Below are 27,065 nucleotides of genomic sequence, written 5' to 3' on the forward strand. Positions count from 1 at the left end.
TATTGTCTACAGTTGCTATTTTGTACTCACAGTTATGTTAGTAATACAATCAAGTGATTAAAGGTATTCCATAATAGGTGATGATACTTTGTCAAAATTGATCACATAACCAAAATTCAGCTTCTTAACAAGATCAAGAATAATTTAAAAAAAAATTTCTCTGCACATTAACTTGAATGCATGCTTTGTATATAGATTTGATACAGACAGCAGAGTTGAGGATAGGCCTCTTTGGCTGCCCCAATGTGTAACTTAACAGTAGGGCCAAGTTAGACCTCTGTGTAGCAGAGCAACTCTGGGGAGTTCATACCCAGGTGGAACCTCTCAGTTCCCTGTGCAATATAAGGATCATGATCATAAGAACATAGATTTATAGGTTATTTAATATAATCTTTTTTTTAAAAAACAAATAGAGACTTAGGTAGAATGATTTACCCAAGGTGACCAGGGTCATAAATGGGGGGGGCAGTTCTAATTCAGGTCCTCTGATCTGAATTTAAGTGAGATTACTTTTTCTTCGGGTCATTTTCCTGAAATATTGACTGAATTTTCTTTGTTGCCTGTTTTTCTCACACATACGTTTGTCTTATATTCTCTTCTTCCCCCTCCTTAGTCACCAACTAAAGTCCTTTTATTAGGACGAGAACTGGACTTGTGATTTCATTGGTATATGGAACTCCTAGGTGAAATCTTAGATAATAATACTGATAAGCTATGTGACTTGTCCAGGGTCATATAGCCAGTATATGTCATATGTGGGACTTGAACTCAGGTTTTCTTGACTTTGAATCCAAATCTCTGTCCGCAATGGAATGACTGTTCCCTCTCTCCATTGAGGACCTTTCCTGAATCTTTCAACTGTTTTTTCATTTCATAGATTTAAGAAATCTTTCTCTTCCATTGTCCCATTCCCCCACCCCCTTTTTTTTTGTGAGGCAATTGGGGTTAAATGACTTACCCAGGGTCACATAGCTAGCGTCACTTGTCTGAGGCTGGATTTAAGCTCAGGTTCTCCTGACTCCAGGGCCCCAAGCTCTATCCACTGCGCCACCCAGCTGCCCCTCCCATTCCCTTTTCAGTTATGCATTCCTTTACTTGGAACCTACTCTGTTCTGTATTAGCCATTGTCTATGTATCTAATCTGAGGATACAGTTCTTAAAAGATTATTTGAGTACAAAAATAGCTATCCGAGCATAATCTTACTATCACTGTTGTCGTATCTCCTACCTACCAAGCCAGGAATGGGGAGTGAAAGGAAGACTAGCTCTCACAGCTTCCCTTATGTGACCAAGTGCATTCATTACTAAACTTTTGTCTTGGACCTAAGCCAATTCTTACCCAGGCCCAGTAACACTTAGTTAAATACGTTGGCCACTGTAACAAAGGAAGTTCAGAAGAGGGTCAGCTTTAGGGAAGAACATGTTAGGTTTTAGATATGTTGAGTATGAGATGCTGATGGGACATCCAGTTGAAGATCTTCAGTGGGCAGTTGGCAGTGAAGGACTAGAGTGAAGCCTTTCTCATACTTATCACATTTACAGGATTTCCTTTTGTGTGCATTCTCTGATATTTAAAAAAAATGGGGTTGAATTGAATCTTTTCCCATAATATTCACCACATATATAATTTCTTTCCTGTGTGGGTTCTCTGATGCTAAAAGATTGAGTGCTTATTGTATCCTCTTTCATACTGATTACAGTTATATGGTTTCTCCTATTTGGAAATAGGAGCTCCACTTGAATCCTTTTTCACACTCATCACATTTATAGGATTTCTCTTCCATGTGAACTCTGATAATATTGAGATTTTTTTGACTGAATTGAAGTCTTGGCCAGACTCATCACATTTATAGAGTTTCTCTCCTGATGGGATTCCCTGAATTTTTTTTTTTGTCAGAAAATAGCACTTTCTCTACATGGAACATTTATAGGTATTTTCTCTTATGTGGTTTCACAGATGGATTATGTGATTTGCAAATGGAAATGTTCATGCATTTACTGCATCCATAAAGTTTCTATTTCATTGGATCTTCCAGTTGACCATTTTACAGTTGTGCCATGGAGAATCTTGTTATACTAAGTCAGATAACTGTTGACCTTGGAACTTCACTTAGCCCATTTCCATGGACCACGAAAGGATTATTTCTCAATAATGTATTCTTTTCATAGGACCACAAAATCTCATTTTGGAAGGGACCCCAGTAGCTTTCTAACCCAACTTATTCTAGAACAGGGCTCTCCTTTACAACACACTGGAAAATACTCATTCAGCTTTAACTTGAAGACCTAAAGTGAGGGGAAATTCACGATTTCCTTTAGTAGTTCATTCTACTTTTAGATAGTTTTGGTTGTTAGCTTTTTCCCCCATAAGTTGAGCCAAATGTACATCTTTGTAACATTCATCAGGTGCTCCCAATTCTGCTTTCTTGGTCCAAGAAATCCAGTCCCTCTTCCTTTTGACAACCCTTCAAGTGCTCAAAAATAGCTATCATGTCCCCTCCAAATCTTCTCTTCTCCAGGCTAAACATATCCAATTTTTCCAACCAAGCCTAAGAAGTCATGATTTTGAGGACTTTTTTGCCATCATGGTTCTCCTCCCTCTGGAATCTTTCTAGCTTATAATGTTTGGCACACAAACTTTGGTCTGAGCAAGGCTTAGTGCAATCCAACTATTGAATCAAAAGTTCTGTAAACTATGTCTCATTTGATGCAGCCTGATTGCTTTTTTAGCTCCCATATTATATTTATATTGAATTTATAGTTTGCTAAACTCATAATTTACTATTAACTCATACTGAGTTTAAAGTGTACTAAAACCTCTAGATATTTTTCAGAAAAACTACTGTATAGCAATACCTTCCCCTACCCACCTTATGATTTTTTGAACCTCTATTAAGACTTTACCTTTATTCCTGCACAAGTTCATCTTCTTGGATTCCGCCCCAAATTCTAGCCCATCAAGAACATTTGAAATCTTGACTTAAATCCATTTTGTTAACTATCCTTTTTATTTTTTATCATTGTAAATTGTGTAAGTATGTAATCTATGTCTTTATCCAAATTACTGATAGGGATAAGGACTGGGCCTTGTGATTTCATTGGTATAGGGAGCTCATTGGTGAATAAACACCTCTATCAGTGTAGGTCAGCATCTACTCTGGTACTTAAAGTCTTAGAATTGCATAGAGCACTGAGACCTTATGACTTGTTTAGTTTCATAAGCCAGTATTACTGAATCCAGGTATTTCTGGATTTGAGGCCAATTCTCACTCCATTACTCAATGGCACCTCAAAAGCCATTGATAAAAATATTAAATTTTGGGAGACAATGCAGTATACCTTGGTTCTTGACTGGAGACATCCTTCCAAGTTGACATCAGATCTTTATTGATTACCCTTTGGATTAAACTAATTCTAAATCCACCTAATTGTATTATAATCTAGCTTCTATCTTTCCATCTTGTCCACAAGAATAGCATGAGAGACTTTACAAAAAACTTGCAAAAATATAGACAGATTATTATCTATAGAATTCTTATAATCTACTAATTAAATAATCATATATATGTATGTATGTATATATATATATATGTATATATATATGTATGTATCAAGAAATAAAGTAGTCTGCCATGACTTGTTCTTAGTGAGGACATACTCGCTCCTTGTGATTGTTGTTTCTTTTTCTATATATCCACTAACCACATCTTTAAATAATATTCTAGAATTTTGCCACAAAGTATAGGGAAAGCTCATTGACTTACAGTTTGCAGACTTCATTATCTTATCTTTTTGAAAATTGGGTATTTGTTCTTTTCCAGTCTTGTAGTACTATTCATATTCTCCATGATCTTTCTTCTTAAAAATAATATTTATTGACATCTTTTGTTTTTGCAGCAGTCATTCCTAGATTCCCCCCACAATATTTGAGATAACTGATAGTGGACTAAAAATCACTTTTTAAAAATCTTAACATTAGTTCATCTAGACTTGGTCACCTGAACTCATCAAGGACAGCTAGATATGCTCTTACTTCATTCTTATGTTGGATATCAATTCTACCCTTTTTGGTCCAAAGATTGTTTTCTTAGAGAAAATAGAAGCAAAATGATATTTATGCAGCTTTACTTTTTCATTGCTGTCAGTTATCACTGCCTCACACACTCTGAGTGGTGGTTCTGTCCCTTCTCTGGTCCTCATCTTTTCCTCTGATAGTTTAAACCCCTCTTTTTGTTGACCTTCACTATCCTTGCCAGCCTCAGCTCATTCTGAGCTTTAGTATTCTTAACACTAATCTTGAAGGACAGTGCCACACTTTTATATCCATCTTCTATTCCCTACCCTTACTTTCATCTTTTGTCATTACCTTTAAAAAACAACAACAGCCCTAAGTTGGTGAGTTTTCTGTGCATCCTTATGGATCTTCTAAAACAATCTTCTTTCTTCAAGTTTTTGTATCCCTCTTGGGTTGACTTCCTCTGTAGAATTTTAGGTCATGGGATGCTATCTATTCTTGCCCTTGGCTTTTTGAAATCTGCTCTCCCAGAATCTAGGCTGCATGTCAGATTATACTCAGCTTTCCTTTCTCTTGTCACAATTTCTGAAATGGAGTGGTCACTTCTCTGCAAAGTTCCCATCATTTCTCCTCTAGCAGCCTGTTCCTCCTTGTTGGTGAGAATCACATCCAGACTAGAATTTGTCCTTGCTTGTCTGTCCCCTTTTTGAAAGAGTAGGTTACCATTGAGACAAAACAAAAGCTTCTCTGCTCTTGGCAAAGAGAGTGTTCTAGCAGGTATCCAGATCATCTAAGTCTCCATCACTGCTCTCATGCCTCTCAGGCCAGCTTGGAGCTGTTTTCTGAACTCATCTATTTCTTTCTAGCTAGGCAGTTTGTAGTATATTATGATGACAACATCACTTCAGTTATTATCTCTGTTGATCTTCACCCAATGTTCTCCACTATGCTTTCCCCTCTCTGGTTCCTCCATATGTTCTCTATTTCCTGTCATGAATATATTAATGTACAGTTTTACTCAGTCCCCACCCACTTTGCCAATCCTATTCCTTTTGAATAAGGTAGAGCCATATTTCAGTCAGCTAATATTCATTAAGTGCTTACTATGTATCAGGCATTGTACTAAGCAATTATTTCAGTCATAAGGCTCAACCTAATAAGTCTTAATGATAGCCATGGTTCAAAGTTGCTTCCTTCTGTTAGGATTGCTAGTTCATCTTGCTTACCCATACTTTGAATATAGATATCTAAAGTCATAGGTTTTATTCCTAGTTCCTTTCTTGAACTTTACTTCCTGAGGACTTCTGGGTGTGTTTATGCTTTCTTGCTAGCTTATGTGATAGTTATCATGGGTGGTATCTAGCTTGATGGATCTCAGCTAGCTGTGGGTCATCCATACAGGCTTCCTTCCCAAAGTCACGAGTAAAGATTCAGGTAAGCTTTTTGAAGCTTGCCAAAATGTACTGGAAACCTTTCCCCTTGAAGATTAAACATGAAATGATCACTCCTGGTTACGTGAGTGGCCAGACTTTCCTCAGCTTTGTCACAAGAAAAGATTTTGTTCTAGGCACCTGAAAGCTTCTCCATGAATAGTGATTATATAGATGTAATGGGTAGTTTATTCCCCCAAAGGGAAGGGAAGGCTAGGCAATAAGAAATCATGGCATGATTAGAACAGAATCCAGTGAGTCAGCACTAGCGGTACAGTCAGTTGAGGGGCTTATTCTTAACCTTCGTTGAGATACAGGATTTATAAATGTAGGTGTTAGCCATTTTATACTTTACCTCTCCACTTGCATTGTCTGGTCAAATAGCCATGTGTGATCTTTTTGCTGGTGACTCTTTTGCAGTCTGTTGGTTGATGTTGTGGCCACTATAACTGTTCCAGTAGCCACTGCCCTGGCTCCAGGCCACTCCTGCTAATACTTAGGTACTCACTTTTCTCTCTGGTGCTTGGGTGCCATGGGAAGGGGGAGTGCCTCCAGTGATCTTTTGAGGTCTCACAAGACTTTCTGCAAAGTTAAAATGACCTGAGAATGAGATGGCTCTCCCAGGGAGTTTGTGCTCCCGACTTATAGCCGGGATATCTCTACAGACTAGCCATACCATTTGATTAAAATGCTAACTGAGCATGTCCTAGGCAGACTGCCACCGGTATTACATTTCAGTAACCCTTGTCCCTGTACCAAAGCTCATTGGGAGGGGACTCTGTCATTAATGGTGGAGATGAAGGCCCTGCACGAGGGGCAGGGTGGAGTTGGCAAGAGAGAAAGAGCCTCAGTTTTCAGTTAATCTCCTTTGAGCATGAAGTGGGTTTCCATCTTTGAGAAGGAAGATGGAAGAGGCCAAGGCCACTTCAGGTTGCTTAAGGAAGAAGTTCGGGAAGACATGAGAGGAGTGGGCAGTCCCCATCATGTCCATATTCCCAGATAGCTCACTAGAGACTTTGAGGAGTTTATCCTTGAGTGAGATACAAGACCCTCTCTCTTGGTTGAGCTGAGTTATCTCGCTCCCAATAAGAGAGCTCCTTCATTCTGTATTATCTGGTATTTATTCTGCTATGTATGCCTTCTCTGATTTCTGTTTTGCTTTGGTTTTGTTCATTTCAGTGTATAATCTTTGTAATATATTTCTGTAGTCTCCTTGCTAGTATTTTATTTAGGATTTTTGCATCTATATTCATTAATGAATTTGGTCTATAATCTTTTCTCTGTTTTTACCTTTCCTGGTTTAGGCATCAGTACCATATTTGTTTCATAAAAGAAGTTTGGTTGGTCTCCTTCTTTGCCTATTATTCTAACAATTTATTTAATATTGGAAGTAGTTGAAATTTAAATGTTTGGTAGAATTCACTTGTAAATCCATCTAGTCCTAATACTTTTTTCTTAGGAAACTCATTTGTGACCTATTCAATTTATTTTTCTAAAATGGTTTATTTAGATATTCTATTTTCTCCTCTGTATTTTTGTAAATATTCTTCCATTTAACTTAAATTGTTAAAATTTATTGGCGTGTAATTGGGCAAAAAAAACCCCCAACTCTTTATTAGCCCATTGTGTTTCAAATGAGCTTGCTTGAATATACTTTTAAGCCCAATAAATTTTAAGCCATTCAATAAAATGCCTAGCCCTTAAAAGTTGCAGTTTTTTTCTTCCTAGTCATATCCTGGAATTTTTCTGCTCCCTTAAATGTTATTAGTCTAGGGGATATAGTTGGGTTCATCTAACTTCTGATTACTTTGTCATTTGGGGAGAGAAAGGGAACCCCAAGTTTTTTTAAATGTAATTTAATTTTATTGGTTTTTGGAGAGGTAACAAGCTTATGCTAGCTTAGCTTCACCCCACTTTTATGCACTTGGTGCATTGAGGTGGCATATTTCTATCTGAATGCTACTGAATGTATAATAACTTGCTATATGTTGATACATGAAACAGTCATTGGGGGGCAGCTAGGTGGCACAGTGGATAGAGCACCAGCCCAAGAGTCAGGAGGACCTGAGTTCAAATCTAGTCTCAGACACATAACACTTACTAGCTGTGTGACTCTGGGCAAGTCACTTAACCCCAATTCCCTCATCCCCTCCCCCCAAAAAAAGTCATTGATTATGTTTTCATGATTTGAATTTGGATATTTTGCTGCATGATTATACTTTTTAAGCACAGTATATTAATCCAACAGACTATTATTGATATAGTATTGTACATTTACTAATTGCATTAATATTTGTATATTAATATGAACACATAGGGAAGAATCCCTAGAAAATATGAGAGCTAAGAGACTTGAGGGGTACTATTTAGCTTTTGCAGTTGAAAAAGATAGAAGTCTCCTAATATCAATAACAGACTAAACCTTAAGAATCAGGATTTTAAGGATAGTGGGCAGAGAAGTGAAAGGATTAGAAGAGTATACAATTAAGGCCACTGATGTTAAGGCAGATGAGATAACTCAGAAAGTTTTCCTGATTCTGCCTGAGAATTTTGACTATGGAGGTGTACCTGAGGAAATAATAGTAGGAAGTTATTCCTAGCAACTTCAGACATGTTTGTTCTCTGAGGATGAGAACCTGCTTAAAGAAGTAGGCACCCTTCTAATCAAAGGAGGCCTTCCTAAAAAGAGACTGAATGTTATTACAGTTGTACCCCCAAACCCTCTCCCATCTATGAGTAGGACCATAGCCCATGTGGTATATGATTATCATAGGCCCAAGCTTGGCATTTTCTCTGGACGTGAACCATCCCCAAGGAGAAAAATCATGGGAAACTCGGGTTGGACAGGCTTGGGACACTGGAAGGCCCCTGACATGTACAAAGTGATGAGACTGTTAGTGTAAGAGAGATTCCTGCAAAGGCAGGAGAGATCCTTTTAGAAGAAAGGCTGAATGTTACCCGGCAAAAGAGCACTCCTATACTAAGTTTGTCTCTAATACTGTGGAGCACAAAGGTGGAAAGCCTATTGAGTTCCTCCTCTAACCAGTTTTTCCTCTACGTCTCTTACTTGCTTCTCGAAATCCTTTTTGAGCTCTTACATGGCCTGGGACCAATTCATATTTTTTCTTGGAGTCTTTGGATGTAGGAGCTTTGACTTTGTTTTCTTCTTCTGGTTGTATGTTTTGATCTTCTTTGTCACCAAAGTAAGATTCTATGGTCTGCTCATGTTTGCTCATGTTCCCAGACAATTACTTGACTTTTAAACTGTTTGTTAAGGTAGGGGTTTGCTTCCAGTGTGTGCTGTCCCAAGCTTCAGGGGTTTGGGCAGCTATTTTCAGAGATACTTCTAGGGACCTGTAAATTTTCAGTTCTTCCAAGGTGGTATAATCAAAAGCTAGGTATTTACTCCTTTCCTGGCCTGAGCTCTGGTCTATGAGTGACCACAAACACTCTTTTCTGCCTTGGAACTGTGAGGAGGTTTCTCTCTGCACCACCGCCACAAGCTCCACCACACCAGCACTCTACCTCACCCCAGGACCACCACCCAGGACTGTGACCCAGATCCAAGCATGGGCAAAGCAAGAGAATCCTGCCTCAGCACCTGCAAAGCAATCCCTGCAATCCCCATCTGAACAGCTGCTCAATACCCCCACCGTGTGTAGGCTAAGAGCTCAGGAAGCAGCTGCCACCCTGGGGCTGCACCAGGACTGGGGCTGGACCATGCTTCTCTCTCACCGAGGTCTGACAGACCTTTCCTACTGACCTTCTAAGTTGTCTTTGACGTTTGTGGGTTGATAAGTCTGGAAACCACTACAGCTTCTAGTGATTCAGTCCCCTAAGGCCTGCTCCAGGTTCACTGAAGCCCAGTCTTTGCCAGCGTGGCCCACACTGAACTGTGTTCATCTCCCAGCCCGGTGCAGCAGACCTTTTCCATTAACCATGCATTTTGTCTTGGGCTAGAAATTTGTTTCTCTCTGTTTTTTTGTGGGTTCAATGAGATGATGGAGCTGAATGATTATGAATTTCTCTGGGACCTAGAGAATTATGTGAAGCTAATGGAAGGGGTCTGAGTTCTTAGCTTGGTTATCTGACAAGGATAGGTTTAATTAAGTGATAGAAGCAGCTAGTTTGATTTGGACAGATGTCTTATTAGTTATCTTTTAGTTTTAGTGTTAGTTATATGTAATCTTATCATAGCATTTCTATAAATGAAGAAGTTTTGAAATTGCAAAATGTCAAGGCTGAAGTGCTAGAAACATGACAGGAAAGTGGACATAATGCTCCTTCCTGAAAGGAAAGGAGGAAAGAAGGAAGGAAGGAAGGGGGAATAGCTTACTATCATCAGCTACTTTCTTAGTACAGAGGGACTGAGTAACTTTGGACCCACAGGGACTAAACATAATATCTAGAGAGATATGAAACTATACTGACTATGAATGAAGAACATTCACTGCAAAATCTCCAGAAGTTGGGGGAATATTTGAAACAATGGATTTGGAGACTAGTACAATAGAGGACATTATGTTGAATGTGAATAATCTAAGATCTCTGGGAGCAGTGACTACTGACTGATAGTCTAGAGCGCCATGCTGCAAAGTGTTATACTCTCTCCATCAGGGTGTACAATATTTCTTTGTGGAATTATGCCTCCAGTCTTGGTGCTTTAGGAAACTACTAAGGGGGCCAGGGGTGGTCTGTAGTGAACCAGTTCTATGTCTGTTGGGAATGTTGGCAAGAGGGTGTGCAAGGCCCATGAGAAAAAAGCTATGATGCATTTGATATAGAGGGGACAAGGTACCAGGCTCAGTAGCCATGAGGCTGTGGTCCTCCAATTAGAGCAAATATAGATAAATTTAGTTGGCTTCTCCATAGTAAAGGGAAGTCCTTGATTAAAATGTTAGCAGGACAGAGGGGAATGATCAGGAAAATGACTATTAAGCTAGAAGAGAATCTTCCCTGAGTTAACAGTGGGGATACTTACATCTTCTAGTTAGTACCCTACAAGGTCCTTGCTTTTATGCCAGCTATGTGTTCCTCATCAAAAGTCCAAAAAATGGAGGTAGCATGATGTAGTAGAGAAAGTACTGGTTTTAGAGTCAGAGGATCTATGTTCCAGTCTTTGCTCTGCCGCTCAATATTTGTGTGACCTTGGGTAACTAACTTAACTTCTCTGAGAGGTCTCATATTTCTTATCTTTAAAGTGAGGGAGTTAGATGACCACTAAGATCCTTTTCAGCCCTAAATCAATAATGCTATGAAATAGCTAATGAAGACAATTAGAGGCAGAAAGAACAACCCAAATGACAAAGCACTGGTGATTAGTTAATAAAGCTTTTTGATTTTGGAGGGTTAGGACAATAGATATTCAGGAGATTGGGATTGTCAGTAATGCAGAGCAATGAATTTTCTTAGAGAGATATCTTATTCATAAGTGTGGGGTGCCTTGATTATAAAAGGAGAGACGAATTCAGCCAATGTTAAGAGTCCACACTGAACTCAGAACAAATTCATCGAGAGTGAGAGCCTAAAGGACATAAGTCCTTTAGCTAGGTTACTTTGGAAGAGAGGTCATTAAAACATTTAAAAGAGGTACAGGATATCTTGGTCCTGAGAGAAATTTTCCAGAGTCTTGCAAAGACTCTGGTCATGTCAAAATACAAGGTTTGTTTGGTTTTCTTTTGTTTAATACTGGTAATAGGAAGAATATAAAATGAAAATGTCCAGGGAATTAAATTATCTCTTAGCGTATGGATTGTCTTCAGAAAGTTGGAGTGACTTAGGAAACCCAATACATCAATACAACCAACTTTTGTACATGATAGTCAGGATCCTCCTATTGCTGTTTTTATAATTCTCATCCATTTTCTCTTAACTACTGTTTTTCATACTCTACAATCCATGAACAAGTCAGACTTGGGGTTGGGGGGAATAGTTGTGAGTCAGCCCTTAGAGCAAAGCTTTGTCTTAGTTGCTGTGGTGAAGTTAATGAAAAAAAAACACCTGTGTTTGTTGTTCTCTGAAGGTAAGGTAATTATAGACATTTAAGTTGGGTGTTAAATTATGACAACTCTTTGTTGTTCAGTCATTTCAGTCATGTCCAACTCTTCATGACCCCATTTGGGGTTTTCTTGGCAAAGATACTGGAGTGGTTTGCCATTTTCTTCTCCAGTTCATTTAACAGGTGAAGAAACTAAGGTAAACAGGGTTAAGTGACTTGCCCAGGGTCATACAGCTAGTAAGTATCTGAAGCAGGCCAGATTTGAACTCGGGAAGATGAGTCTTCGTAACTCCAGGCCTGGCACTCTATCCACTGTGCTGTCTAGCTGCCTGTGACAACTCCACTCAGATTAAAAGGACATAACGAGAAATGGCAAGGCTCAATGATTTGGGTCTAGTCTGGTAAGGGAAAGGGAAGAATTGCAATTAGATGATTCTAACTGTGGCTTATTAGTATTGATTCTATTCATTTATTTTCCTACCTTTTTTCCTTGTAAAGAGGTAAGGAAGTGTTAGAAAGAGAAGAAGGGAAATGTAATAGGATATGACAGAGGGAAAATGAGACAGTAACCATAAATAGGAAAGGTATGAACTTATAAAATAGAGGATGGTAGAATGTATCAAAAGGCAAAAATCCAATTATACTCTTTATATGAAACACACTTAAGGTATAAAGATTAATTTAAGATGGGGTTAGGAGAGAGTATTCCTCAGCTGAATCCATAAAAGCAAGAGAAGCAGTCATGATCACAGACAAAACAATAGTATAAATAGACTTGGTTAAAAGAGATTAAGAGGGAAACTACATTATACTTGAAGGCACCATAGGTGATAAAACAGTCTAAGTACTAAATACATAAACACCAAATAGCATTGCAGCTTCCTAATGAAAGGAAAAGCTGATTGGACTACAGAATAAAAAAAGAAAAATAATAATCGCAGTGCCCCACTCAGACTCAGCCAAATCCAACATTAAGGACCTGAAGAGAATTTTAGGACAATTATATACGGTAAACCTCTGGTGATTATTGAATGGAATTGAAAGAGGTATACATTGTTTCAGCTTTTCATAGTACCTTGACTAAAAATTCAGGAGAACAAATATTAAATATATCTTTACAGAGCACAACAAAATGAAAATTATAATAAATAAGGGGAATTTAAGGGAAGAATTCAGACCTAAATGGAGATTAATTCAATTCTTAAAGAGTGAAGTAACACATCAGAGAAAAACATTAAAATGATTTTTATGAAAGAAAATAACTTTTTAAAACAAAAAGAGGAAGAGAAAAAATTAGCAAAATGATTAATATATTGAAATGTCTGAAAATATATGCAATGTTTCATACCCATGGACCTTCCCAACAGCTGGGACAGCAGTTGGAGAAGGTGTCTTACGTATCTTCTTTGGGGATATGCTTATTCTTTGTAATTCTACAATATCATTTTCTGTTGTTTTGTTATTCTTTCTATTTACTTTGTTGTCATTGAGTATGTAGGGTTTTTTGGCAAGGAGGATATGATTACCTCACTGTGTATCAGTTCACATAAATCTTTCCATGTGCCTTTGTATTCATCACGTTGATTGTTTCTTAAAATACAGTAATATTTCCTCTATATTCAGGTGCTACAATTTGTTTGCCATTCACAATTGATAAGTATCTACTTTGTTTTCAACTCTTTGCCACTATAAAAAGTTCTACTACAAATATTTTCACATATTTGGGGACTGTCTTTTTTTTTATTTTTTTATCAAGGACCTCCTTGGGACATATGTCTGATGTTTGAACCTCAAGTCAAAAGGTATGGACTTTGAGATTCAAAGGGTATGGACATTTTGGTTTATTGGCATAATTACAGATTGCTTTCTGAAATATTTGTACTGATTCACAGCTCCACCAACTAGGCACTAATGTGTCTTCCTGTAATCCCTCTAACATTGACTATTCCCATCTTCTGTCATCTTTTCCAGTTTACTGGGTATCAGGTGAAACCTCAGGGTTGTTTTGGTTTACATTTTTCTTATTAATGATTTGAAGAATTTTTGTATATTAATAGTTTGCAATTGTTTTATTGGTGTTAGTTTCTCCAACAACTTTCAGCAACAATATCTTTCCTTCAATCTGCATGGTTCCTAACAAAATTATTTTTCTCTTTGTCAGTTCTGGTAAGCAGCTTCTCATTTCCTCCCTTGCCTTCTACCCCAGTGTCTTCTGACTCCTCCTGTACTTATTTTCTTTGGTCACTCAGATTCTGACTTCTGATGCCACAGATCAGAGCCACCTTTTTAGTGGTGATTGGTCTCAATTCAGGTGGAAAAAACCTGAATCCATAGTTCTAACAGGTATGGCACAAAACACAATATACAAATTTTCCCATAGTTCACAAGAAGCTTTTTGATGTATAATTTCTCGGTTATATTCTCTAAAACTGAATCTAGTCATCTGTAGATGGGCTGATGGAAGCACCTTAAGGCACTGTTGTCAGCTTTACCTCAATGCTCTTGTCTTTGATCTTCTTTCAGACAGTTCCTTCTAGTGTATTTATCTGAGGGCAGTTTTTCCTTCAGGTCCTCAGAAGTTTCAAGCTGCTTTTCTCACATGAAAGTCTTCTTTTCTGTCCCTTTCAGCACAAAAAATGTTGATATATAAAAGTGGAGCTACTTTGAAAATGAATGAATAACTACATGAATGAATAAAAAAGAATTTATTAAATGCTTATTGTGTTCAAGGGGATGCTCAGCCCTTCAGTATGCAAGGACAAAAATCAAAACAGTCCTAGCCATCGTGGAACTTATATTCTAGTAGAAGACAATACATATAATGATGTGGTGGGGTAGGGAGGGATATTTTAGTCAAGTAAATCAAAGAGATAATGAGTGGAATCAGAGAAAAAAATGGACACAATAGGAAGACAAAATTGCAGCCTCCTGAAGGAGCTTTCACAGAAACCTTGAGAAGGTATACTCCCAGCTCTCAGGAGACAAGTGGAAACCAGCTGTGAAACTATCTCAAAGATGTACCTAGGGGGTAGTCCAGGGATGAAGGATGCAATGATGTTATGGGAAAGTAGAAGAAATAGTTTCCAGTCCATGATGTGAGGCTCAGAAAGGAGTGTGTAGAAATAATGGTCCCCAGCTAGCCAGATGTATCATGGAGATCTGACAACTGAAAGAGATAAGGCATTAATAGTCTGGAGAGCATCCATAGAAAGGCAACTAGGATAATGCAGAGCTTTGAGATCTTATCACATAAAGATTAGCTGAAAGAACTGATGATTTGCCAACCTGAAAAGAGAAGACTTAGGGTGGTCCAGATAGCCATATTTACATATTTGAAGGACTATTATGTGGGAAAGGAATTATATTTCTATTTTTCCTGGCCTCAGAAGGAAGAACTAGGAGTAATAGGTGGAAATTACAGAGACAAATTTAGGTTTGATCTCAGGAAAAACTTTCTAACACAACTATCCCAAAATGAAACTGGTGCTCGTGGAGGTAGTATGCTTCCTTTCACAAGAAGTCTTCAGTCAAAAGCTAGGTAATCTTGGGGATCATTGTAGAGGAGATTCTGGGACTACATTCTAAAATCAAACCATCACCACCAACATGAACACCCTATCCTTTCTGACGATAGTAGAGTGCCCAGCACCCTGAGATCTTGATGGTACTGTTCCCCAGATGACTGGCTGTGCTTCCAAACCAAGCCCCTGCCAGTCAGTGATGTTAGTCAGTCTTGGAGAAAGGATCAGCCATCCCCAGCAGCATCAATTGCACAGCAACTGTTGCTGACAGGGCAGGCAAGCTAACCTAGCTGAAGCAATAAGTTACCCTGAGGGAGACAGGAGATGGAATGTGCCAGGTGGGTCATCCTATTGCTACCAACTTAACCACCACTTCCCTTCACACATGAGTGGAGATAACCTAGCATCCTGAGCCCAAGAGCCCTCCAGACACTGGTCTTGCTTCCAGTCCAGTCTCTACAGACATCATGCAGTGGAGTAACCTTTATGGATATGAGAAATGGAAATTTTTTTCTGCAGGTGCTGCAGCTCCTGCCTCTTTAGCAGTGATAACTCTTAAAGACCCAGAAAAGAAAATTCTTTAAAAAAAAAATTCTTACCACCAAAGTTCTTGCCTTTATCAACAATGAATAAGGTTTTATCAGCACAAAGGACATTAAAGAAAACGCATTATTATCAGCTTTCCAAACACTGTGCCCTAACCATCACTGGGTCTTTCCTTCTGACTTGAGACTGAAACTTCCTATGTGTTTTTGTTTCCCCCCTGTTAAATTGTAAGCTCTTTGAGATCGAGGACTGTCTTGTTTTTCTCTTTGTATTACCAGGGCTTAGCACAGTGCTTTGCATATAGTAGATGCTTAATAAATGCTTTTTCATTCATTTTCTTTAACTCTGAGATCCTATGATTCCATAATCCATGTTCCAAGACCAGGTACTGGCCAGAATACATGCAGATTTCAGCCTATAGGTCTCCTCTAAGTGAAAATGAAAAAACAGTAGGGCTTAGGGGGCATGTCATCTAAGCAACTTCCGTAGTTTCTGTGATAGACATAGTTGACTGCATCTTTGGGTCTGTAATGGCTACATTTTATAGAGTGCTAGTTTAGTAGCATTCCAGAAGCAGATACCTTAACTGCCAAAGGTAATATGGTAGCTATAGTGTATTACTGCCTAGGAAAATGTCTGAAGTCCTTGTAAGTTATTGCTAACAACCCTTCACCCCATTTGGCATTCTGAGTAACTGAGCAGACTTGGATTTATCTAAGTATTTTGTTGAGCCTACATAGCTTCAGGTAAAAAGTTTAGAGAACCAGCCTAATCTCTATAGATATATGATCAAGATTCTTCTGTCTCCTAGATACATACCCTTATGTATATAGCAGGCATGGGCTGAAGCATTTCCATGCAGCTAGCCATGTGTTCTAGCCTATTTCTGTGACACGTGTTCTCTGGCCCCTTGCTAAAGGAAATGTCTGATCCAGTAACTCCTAATAAGTTTTTCATTTCCTGTTACTGGCATTGGTTTGAAGATGATTGACGAATGAGACAGGAAGAGCCACCAACTCAGAAGTCTATGAAAGGACCAAAGAGAAAAACTTCTCTCTTGAGCTCACTGCTTTGGGACTCTGCCAGATCTCCCGTGTGCTTCCAGGGGAAGAGGAAAGGATTTCTCTGTCAGGTCTCCCATCCCAACCCCACCAGCCACAGTGGTGGCCCACAAGACAGCAAAAACATGTGCTTGCCTTGGTGAGTCTGAGACTGGACCTTAAGTTCCAGCCTGCCTCTTCTGTTTTGTGTTTATTTCCCTGAACACAAGTTTCTGAACAGCAGTCCTGAGAGATGCATATTTCCAGCTGTGGCAGATGCTTCATAAACTTAAGAATTCCTAGGTTCCCAGTGGGAGGGGAGTCCCACAACTACCATGCTTCTCAGAGGAGATGGCTACCTTCAGCATAATTTTGAACATGAGGGGACCAATGAGTCATGTTTGGCTGTTCAGAAGATCTGGATCTTTTAAGTTACTTAGGTAGTAGTACAGGTCTGAAGAGAACGCTAAATATTGGGTCAGCAGTCTTATAAGGTGCCTTTGTTGTTCAGGGACATTATAACATGGCATTGTTTTATTTTCTCTTTTAAGTATTTATTAACATATACATATGAGTCTTTTGTGTTTTAAGCCTTTCTTTTGAGGTGGAGGAAATAAATAACTATTGTACCTGATACCTATTTTGTACATTAAGTACCTTCTCTAGAAGGGACCCTGTGTGACCTTGTTAATATTTTTTGAGGAGACTCTGAAGATGAGCAGCTAGACGCATTAGATGCAAGCATTAGAAGCAGCTAGATGGCCCAAGGGATAGAATGTTGGGCCTAGATCAGAAAGACCTGAATTCAAATCCGGCTGTGTGACCCTGGGCAAGTCACTTACCCTCTGTTTGCCTTAATCCACTGGAGAAGGAAATGGCAAACCACTTCAGTGTCTTTACCAAGAAAACCCCATGGACAGTATTGGCTTGCTATGGTCCACGGGGTCACAAAAAGTTGGACTTGACTGAACAACTGAACAACCTAACATGAGCCCTACTCAAAGCCTTATTTTAGAGAGAAAGAGTCAGAGAGAATGAGAAACCCCTGATCCCCTCTGTTTAGAGTCAGTCTGTCCCCAGGATGAATCCCAGATCTGTGTGAGTTTAGATTTAATTCTCTTATAGGAGAAGGCCCCCTTGGACTGTGGGTGACAAGTGGACATTTTAGCTGCTACAAGGGGCATAAAAAGAACATTTATGTAAGGAAAACCGATGAAATCAGCCCTAGGAGAGACACACTTTCTCAAGTAAAATGCTGAGGAGAGACACAGTCTATGCTGAAGACCTGTTTGAAGGTGGAACATTGACTGAATTAAAGATGGTTGTGGTACTCTGTGATTCATCAGCTCATTTGCATGTGATTGCTTTCAGAGTGTTGAAGAATATAGTTGAATAAATGATATTTAACAGGGAGGCTAATGCAGTCCCTCACATATTAGGGTAGGCTGGGGATCCTGTTTCCAGCAAAGTACAATGACTTGTAAAGGCACTAGTCAGAATAGGCCAGTTTCTTGTCTCTGGCTCCTCCTAGACTAGCTGAGTAAGGCCAGAGTTATCACCACCTATCAATCAAATGACAGTTTGGGGAATATGGGAAGATTACATAAATACTGTTGGGGGGCCTTACCGAACAGAAATGTGGAATTTTAAAATTTTACATAAATTTTAAATTTAAATATTTTAATTTAAATGTAAATGTAAAAAAAATTAAAGATTTTACATAACAAGTTGGACATGGGCCACTGCTTATGAGGAAACCCTAATTTGAGGCATTAGAAGCCAAAAGGAGAATATAGGGAAAGTAGGAGATGACCAGATAAAGATAAAAGTAGAAGAGGAAGCTGAGAGAAGGAGGAGTCAGGGACAGGATGCAACAAAAAGAACAGCTTATAGAATACAGGAATTAACCAGAGCTGATCACAACTGACAGGCAGGATGTGCAGTTTGGCTGGGAGCTGTGTTGGTTGGAAGAGAGGTACTGCTTTGCTGAGAGTTTATTGAAGGAGAAAGGAGGGAGAGGGAAACTTCCCTGAGTTTGCTTGTGCTGCCCTTCATGGTTCTGTTTTATTTGAGAAGAAGAAACATTGGCTTTTCATCTATTTTGCTGAGAGTCGAGTCTTGGCTCTACTGAGAACTGATTAGTCAGAGGTGAACCCCCAAGCTATTTGAAAAGCTGGCTGCAGAAAGGCTGCACAGTCCTATTTCTATCTATAGTTTGATTGGGAGAAACTCTGCCGAGCCTTAGGGCAGATCTGAGACAGCTTGGCAGTTTTCTGGCTAGAGGGAACTATTTGTCACAGAAAGAGTATTATGCTTTCTCAGCATTCTGCCATGGGTGGCTGTGTGCTAAAAGAGCTTGTCGCTGCTTCAACAACTTGATAGGAGCAGGGAAGTAGTTTTGCCAAACAATAGCATTGTGAGGATGAAAATATGAGCAGGTAGCAAAGAAGTCGTTTTGTTCTGCAGATGACAGAGGGTCTACAGACTGTTTTCTAAAGATATTCAGGGCCTAGAATCCTGCAGTTGTAAATTATGAGTTGCCCTTAGGCATATGGGTTTCCCTATTCCTGTGCCAACCTGATAGTTTTCTTTAACTTTGTGCCCACTCTCCCCTCATCACAATTATAGCTGTGTAGTTGTGGCCATGATAACTATCTCCTGGGCATACCACCCCAGTGGACATGCAAGTTGGGTTGAGTGAGCCAGCCTCAGCCCAGGGAGAATGAGAAACTGGAGGGATTTGGGATTTGGTGCCATACCTGGGCTACAGACATAAGCTACCTTCTATTTTTTTTTTTCGATCTCTCCTTTACCTCTCTTCAGATACCTCTTAAAAATCATCCAGTCCGCCATGGGTGTTGTTTACTGCAATGTGTGTATGCCTTAAAGTCCAAGCTCTGTCGTCTTGGTAACTATCCAATTACAACTGCATATCATTGTCTTGGTTTATTCTTTGTTAATTCTGAATGTTTTCTTGCTATCTTATTTTTTGTTTCATTGATGTTGAATTCTTATCAATTTAATTCAATAATCATTTAGTAAGCACCTTGTATGTACCAGGCACTGGGCTGGGTACTGGAAATACAAAAACAAAGATGAAACAAATACTAGCCTTATGAAGCTTGCATTCCACTTGGGAAGACAACATGTTCACAGATAAATATAAAACATATAGGAAATAAATACAAAGAGATTTTGGGAAGGGGAGAATCACTAATAATTATCTATTAAGTGTTCAGTATGTGCCAGACATTGCTAAGCTCTGAGGACACAAATCAACTCAAAAACACAGGCCTTGACCTCAGAGAACTCATTTTAATGGCGGAGACCACGTGTAAACAACCATGTGCAAACAAGCTACATAGAGGATAAATTGAAAATAATCTAAAGACGTGATTTGATATTATCAAGGGCAAGTAGTTGTCCCTTTACTATTTACTTACTTATCAGATCTTTGGAAACTACCCATATTTATTGTCCTTTGCATTCTGAAGAACATGATACTTGGCAGAGAAAACAAAGTAAGAATTGGAGCACTTCTCTGTCTTTAGTCTTTTGTTGGCATCCTCCCATTCATCCAGAGCAAATGTCTTCTAACATACCTTTAAAAGCTCATAGCCCTTTTTCTTTCTGTTAGTCCTTAAGTCTTCCTTTCTAGTCTCAGGTCATTCTGAGCTTTAGCACTTGAGACACTATTCTTACAGTACCTTGTCATGCTTTTATCTTTATCCCATTACCTGCTCTTCCTTCCATTTTCCGTACATATATGTCTTTCAGAAGTCTAAGTTGGTTAGTTAGTTCCCTGTGTATCCACACTTGGTCTATTTTGATAACTAAAATTTTTCCTACTCATTGACATGATTTCTCTTTGTGTCTTCAGAAATTCATTCTCAAATATTGCCAGTCCCTCCTAGGATGACTTGCCCTATAGAATTTTAGGCCATGGGAGATTTTCTATTCTTTAAAAAATATTATTGTAAACACCAAAAAAGTAGGAGAGAGAAGATGGGTCCAATATCTATCAGGATCCTATACTTCCCTCCCCTAAAAGGTCACAGAACTGTCCTCATGGTCTGATTGGCTCTTGCTTTCTTTGATTAAGCATCCTGGTCATGTAAGGGCATAAAAAGACCCACCCATGTGGAATCATATGGGTGATTCTGAATGTCTGAAGACCACCTAAATCATCCTATCTTGCACTGCTGACCAAATGGGCTTCCATCTGGAGATGAGTGGTGCTAAATCCATCAAAGCTAAGTGCCATTGTATCCTTTTTGCATATTCTTGTTAGTTATGGCAAGGTAAACCTTGTTTCGTTAACTGTCTAATAGGCTTATGAGTGTCTCATTTCATCCCTGAATTGAGCCTAAACTAGCAGAAATGTTGGTGTCAGGTCCAACAGGAAGCATTTCCATATACATAAAACAGAAGATTTTATGGATTTTCCCTTTGGTTTTTGATCCTAGTAGATATGAATAATTTTCATTCATGATTTTTTTTTTGGTAATATAGTATCCAGGCTTTTCAAAAATTCATTACTTTTAGGAAGTCCATGATATTCCTGGGAGTTTTTGTTTTGGAGTTTCTCTCAAGAGGTGATTGGTGGATTTTTCCTATTTTCACTTTGCCCTAAGGATAGGTAGTTTTCATTTATGATTTTTTTGAAATGGGGTATCCAGAATTTTTTTTTTTAATGGCCAAGGGTTCAGATAGTTCAATGATTCTTAGATTATCTGTCTTTTACATGTTTTCCAGGTCAGTTATTCCTGATAGGAAGGAAGAAAGCAAACATTTATTAAAGGCCTACTATGTGCCCAGTACTATATTAATGCCCTTGGATTTCTCTGCCATTACTTGGTTTGGTTCTTTCTGTTCATCTTTGCTCAAGTAGTTATGAGAAGTCAGGGTTGTTCTGCTCCTATTCACTGTCTTGAGAATCCTCATTGGCATCTTCTAAAGGCTATATTTGGCATTAAAAGACAAGCAGACGTAATTAAGTACTTTACAATTCTCTCATTTGATCCTCATAACAATCTTGGGAGGTTATTATTAACAATATTAACAATTAAGGAAACTGAGGCAGACATAGGTTACCTGACTTTCCCAGGCTCACACAGTTAGTAAGGGTCTAAGGCCTGATCTGAATTCAGGTCTTCCTGACTAGGCCTGGAATTCTATATGTCACTTAGCTGCCTCATAGAAAATACTTTAATGTTTTACTATTTCTTTTTGTTTCATAGAATTACTGATTTATGTTTGTTTCAATGTAATTGTCAAGGAGTCTCTTACCTGAGTGAAATTTTCCACCTGCTGAACTAAGATAGATGTTTATTTTCATTCCACTATTTTTAACTATAGTATTTTTAAATTGTGTCAATTTGTTATTTTCTTTGAAGCTTTGCTTATAGATGATATGGAGTTACTGTAATGGGTTTGTGTCTAAGGCCTCCTTGACTCCATAATTTTTTTCTCAGCAGTATTTTCTTCTGTTTATTCAATTATCCAGACTTATTTCTTGAATTGGAACTGTGTTAGGGCCAGGCTTTACGCACTTTGGGCAGGAATTGTACTGTACCAGCATGGTCTGGTCCAGGGCAGAGACCAATCATTGTCCTTCTGGGGTGAGTTCCACAGACATCCAGCATCTGCTCTGGGGTCAGAGTGATGAAGTTGTAGAAGCTGGTCATTACTCTCTAGATCCTGGTCCACGAACTGGAAGGCTTCCACGCACTGAGCTCCTGGCTCCTAAACTTTTGTGACTATACTCTTTCCCTGGTGTTTGCAGGCTTCTTTGTGTAGACCTGGGCTTAAAAAGTACACTTTCTGTATGCCCTTGGATTTCTCTGCCATTACTTGGTTTGGTGCTTTCTGTTCATCTTTGCTCAAGTAGTTATGAGAGGTCAGGGTTGTTCTGCTCCTATTCACTGTCTTGAGAATCCTCATTGGCATCTTCTAAAGGCTATATTTGGCATTAAAAGACAAGCAGATGTAATCAACAGTGACCCAGAAACCTACTAGTGGCTGTCCTCCTGGGAAGCACCCCCACGGAGATACAACCTGGCAATTGCTCCTGCAGGTGCTTCAGCCCTGATACCAGAGCCCTTGGCACTGCTAAATGGTTTAAAAACAAAAACAGATATGACTTTGTCAGTGGAAACAACATTAAAGAAGATTCATTAGCACCTGCTTTGCCACTGTACACTAAGAACCATGGAACCATTCCATTTGACTTGTAGCTGAAATCTCCTATGATATCATCCTTATTAGAATGTGCATACCTTGTGAGCAGGTACAGTCTTGCTTTTCTATTTGCATCCCTCGTGCTTAGCCTAGTCCTTGCACATATTAAGAGCTTATTCACTTATTCAGAGCAGGTGCCTAGATAATATGATGGATACAGGGCTGGGCCTGGAGTCAGGAAGATCTAAGTTCAAATTCTATCTCACATATTAGCTGTGTAACCTCTGTCTGCCTTAGTTTCATCATCTGTAAAATGAGTATTGTAATAGTGCCTATCTCCCAGAGTTGTTGTGAGGATAAAAATGAGATAATATTTGTAAAATGCTTTGATTATTGTTATTCTTTCATTCAAGTACAACTCAATTCAATTCAATTCAATTCAATAGTCATTAAGCCCCAGGCATTGTACTCTATGGTCAAATTTCCTCTTCCAGTCCTAACCTCTCTTCTGACCTTCAGTCTTGCATCTCCAACTGCCTTTCAGACATCTTGAACTGGATGTTCAGTAGATATCTTAAATTAAACATGTCCAAAATGGAACTCATTATTTCCCTCCCGAAACCCTCTTCCCTTCCAAATCTTCCTGTTACTGTTGAGGGTACCACCATCCTTCCAGTACCCAAGCAATTTAGGCATCAGTATTAGTTCCTCTCTCTCACTCCTCCCACATCCAGTCTCTTGCTATTACCCCAAGTGGGGCGTCATGTATGTGATTCTAAGGGAGGCAGAATAGACATCTCTAGCCTCTTCTCCTGTCAGTGTTCTCCAAAGGAGACTTTAATTTTTGCCAGAAGGAGAATCAGGAGGTTGGGGTCAGAAGTTTGGTCAGTCTTCTCCCTTCAGAGAGAAGGGGTAGAAGGCTAGAATCATATCTGCTCTCTTAAATATTGTTTGTCTAGGGAATGTGGTTTTCAGGTTCGAGCTAAACTTCTGATCACTCTTTATTAATGATGAAAGGAGGGACCTCAAGTTCTATAGCCAAGATTTGATCCCTTCCCACCAAATATCAGTTTCACCATGAACATACACATAACAAATAGCAAAGAAACCAATTTATCTAAATTGACAGCCAAACAGAAGTCAGAGAAAATATACATAAGAGAACATATACCAGACAATACAGAGTGAAGGAGGTCTCCCACTGGGGGCAAAGTAACTCAGATCAACCAAGAAAAAGAGAGAGAGACAGAGAGACACAAACAGAGACAGAAAGACAGAGACAGAGTGTCTCAGGTCTCACCCAAGGGGAAATTCCCCAATGTCTCTCTCTAGTGTAGTAAGCTGAGAATAGGGACATGATGGGGTCTGCTAGCTCCTCTCATGTCGGTTTCTTCCTGGAATCATTCTCCCTTTAGCAACCTGAAATGGGGTTGGTATCATCTAACTTCTGTATGAAAGCCAGAAACACCCACAGCAAATGTAGAGCCGGGTCAGAGTGTGCTGAGACCAGAGACGGCAGTGCCTCTAGCTCTCCTCTCTACTGCTCTAAAAACTCCCACCTGCCCTTTACCCAGGTATGGGGTATCTCTCTCCACCAATGAGGAGAGAGTCCTATGCTGATGGGCTTTGGGATATAGGTTACATTCCCTTCATGATATTATTCACATATACCCCCTTCTCTCCTCTGAAGCTGTCATCAACCTGGTGTACGCCCTCATCGCCTCCCTCTTGAACCATTACCAAAGGCTTCTGGTTTGTCTACCTGCCACAAGTCTTTCCCCACTCCAGTCCATTCTAAGCTCTCCCAGCTGTCAGTGATCTTCCTAAAGTACAGGTCTGACCATATCACTCATACCATCCCCCTTTCCCTTCAACCCAGGAAACTCCAGTGATTATCACCTCCAGCATCAAATACAAAATGCTCTTTTTAGCATCTGAAGCCCTTCATAACCTACCCTCCACCTTTCCAGTCTTCTTGCACCTTTCACCTCCTGACACAGGCCCCCCCCCACCCCAGTACTCTTTGATTGAGTGATACTGACCTCTTTGCTATTCCATGAAAAAGAATCCCAGTTCCAAGCATTTTCTCTGGTTAGTCCCCTATGCCTGGAATGCTCTCCCTTCTTACCTCTGCCTCTTGGCTTCCTTCAGGTCCCAACTAAAATCTCACCTTTTTTTTTCAATTAATTAATTTTTAATTTTCAACAATCACTTCCAAAAGCTTTTGAGTTTTAAATTTTCTCCCCCTCTCTCTCCTCCTCCCTCCCCATGATGGTGTGAAATCTGATATAAGCTCTATATGTACATTCCTAATAAACATATAAAATCTCACCTTCTACAGGATACCTTTCCCAATCTCTCTTATGTAATTTGTTTGGACATATTTGTTTCATATTGTCTCCACTTAAGACTGTGAGCTTCTTGGGGGCAAGGACTGTTTTTTGCCTTTCTTTGGATCCCCAGTGATTAGCTCAGTGCCTTCAAGGAGCCTACATTCTCCTGGAGGTAGAGGATGCAACATATAAACAGATGATAAAAATATGATCATTTGAGAAGGAAAGAGAGAGTGCTATGAATTTAGGGCATCAGGAAAGGATTCTTCTAGAAGATACACCTGAGCTGAGGCCTGAAGGATTTGAAAAGACAAAGGTGAGGAGGAAGTAAACTCCTGCAGTGAGATCTGGATGGAAGACTGGCAGGGGACTCAGGAGGTGGGGTATAGGATTAGAAGTGAGGGAATTGATTTAACTCTTTAAATTAGATGAAACACTTCGTAGCCAGGAACTGCTAGTTAACAGGAGTGGCAGACAGATCAGCCTGTGAGCAGCAGCCACAGTCAAACTGTTTTCAACAAACGTTGAGGAAACGATGAGTCTAAGAAACAGAAGGGCAGAGCAGGCCAGCCTCTGCAAGTCTGTTCCAAATAAGAGAATTTTTATTATGTTGAACATGAAAACAGTGCTGGTCTTTTCAAACACACCCCCACACAATCTGGGATACCACCTTGAAGATGAACAGTGTGTATACATCATATGCAAGTTAAGGGAACAAAATCTGAACCAGAAAGAAAAAGGAATTTAAATTTACTTTTAAATCTAGAAAAAAAGGAAAGTTCTATGATGATAGCATCAGACTTGGAGTCAGGATACTAACATCCTAGACCTACCTGACTTTCCTTATTGGGTAAAGAAGAATCTAATAAATCCATTTTGAGTTATTAACTGTAATCTAAGTCTTGGACCTTTCCTAGCTTGGCACAGCCTTGATCCCTTTCTAAATTTCTTTAAATTCTCCTCTCCACCAACTAGGAATGCCTGATTAAGGTAGCACTAAGTTCTGCTGGAGCAGCTTTCAGGGATACCAGCTAGTTCTTTAGGAGAAGGCTCAGTCTGAGTTAGAGTCAGTGAGTTGTATGAGGGAGAAAGAAGTAGGCAGCCCTGCTCTCCTCATGATCAGATAAGTAGATCAGTTTTAGGCCTGCCTTGGAGGCAGGGCAGAGTTTGGGTACTGGTCAAGTCTGCAGGAAGGAAGAAAGGTAAAGAAAAGAAGGGCTACACTTGCTTGCCTTGGTTTATCTTTCCTCTGCTTTAATAGGAACTTATCACAAACAAAATGAACCTCCCACCCTTCATACCAACTGAATTTTCTGAGTCCTGCATAGTTAAAAAACAAACACCCCCAAAACAGCAAAAAAGACTTTGTTAGCCACAATGGTTCAATCTTCCCTTTTCTCTTCTATCTCGGCTTCCTTCCCTAAAACTCTAAACTGTGGGTGCTCAAGCTCAGCCTGGGGCTATCAAAGCTTTTTTAAGAAGGACTTCACTCTCAGCCCTGCTACCTGCCACCCTTTTTCTTCTGTGGTCTCAGGTTGCATTGAAAATTGTGGACAAATGAAATAGAAATTTCAGTGGAGGGAGGCAAAGCTTACTTGAGGTTCTGTTGAGAGTGGGACACATCCTTTTCCTTATAGGGAACAGCATAAACTCTTCCTTGTCTGAAAACAGAAAGGATGGTCTGGGAAGGGTAGTTGGCAACCATATCATGATCATCATCTCTGACACATATTGTATAGTTCCCAAAGAGCTTTATGTATATCTCATTCAGTCCTGAGTCACAACCACAAGGTAAAGGAGAGACTTCATTCATATCTCAGTACCCAGCTTCTCCAGGTGACTGAGTACCTGTTTTGGTCAGCACCTTCCCCAAGACCCTCACCTGGAGGGGATTATGAATAGGCGGAGGGAGCAGGGAGCCTGAGAGTTGGGGCGAAGTAAGAAGTAGAAAAGAATGGAGAAGAGGCTACTAGGGAAAGAAAAAGGGGCAAGAACAGGTAGG

General features: G+C 39.5%; 1 protein-coding gene across 1 annotated transcript in view; it reads left to right on the forward strand.

The window, feature by feature from the left end:
• Positions 1 to 16,521: 16,521 nt before the first annotated feature.
• Positions 16,522 to 27,065, forward strand: part of ACOXL (acyl-CoA oxidase like) — a 539,860-nt gene continuing 529,316 nt past the window's right edge. Inside the window, exon 1 of the mRNA XM_078149677.1 lies at positions 16,522 to 16,710. The gene's annotated coding sequence lies outside the window, so the exon portion shown is untranslated. The remainder of the gene's footprint in view (positions 16,711 to 27,065) is intronic.

This window comes from Phascolarctos cinereus, unplaced genomic scaffold (assembly GCF_003287225.1).
Source record: "Phascolarctos cinereus isolate Bilbo 61053 unplaced genomic scaffold, phaCin_HiC Scaffold_2;HRSCAF=192, whole genome shotgun sequence".
Lineage (NCBI taxonomy): Eukaryota > Metazoa > Chordata > Mammalia > Diprotodontia > Phascolarctidae > Phascolarctos > Phascolarctos cinereus.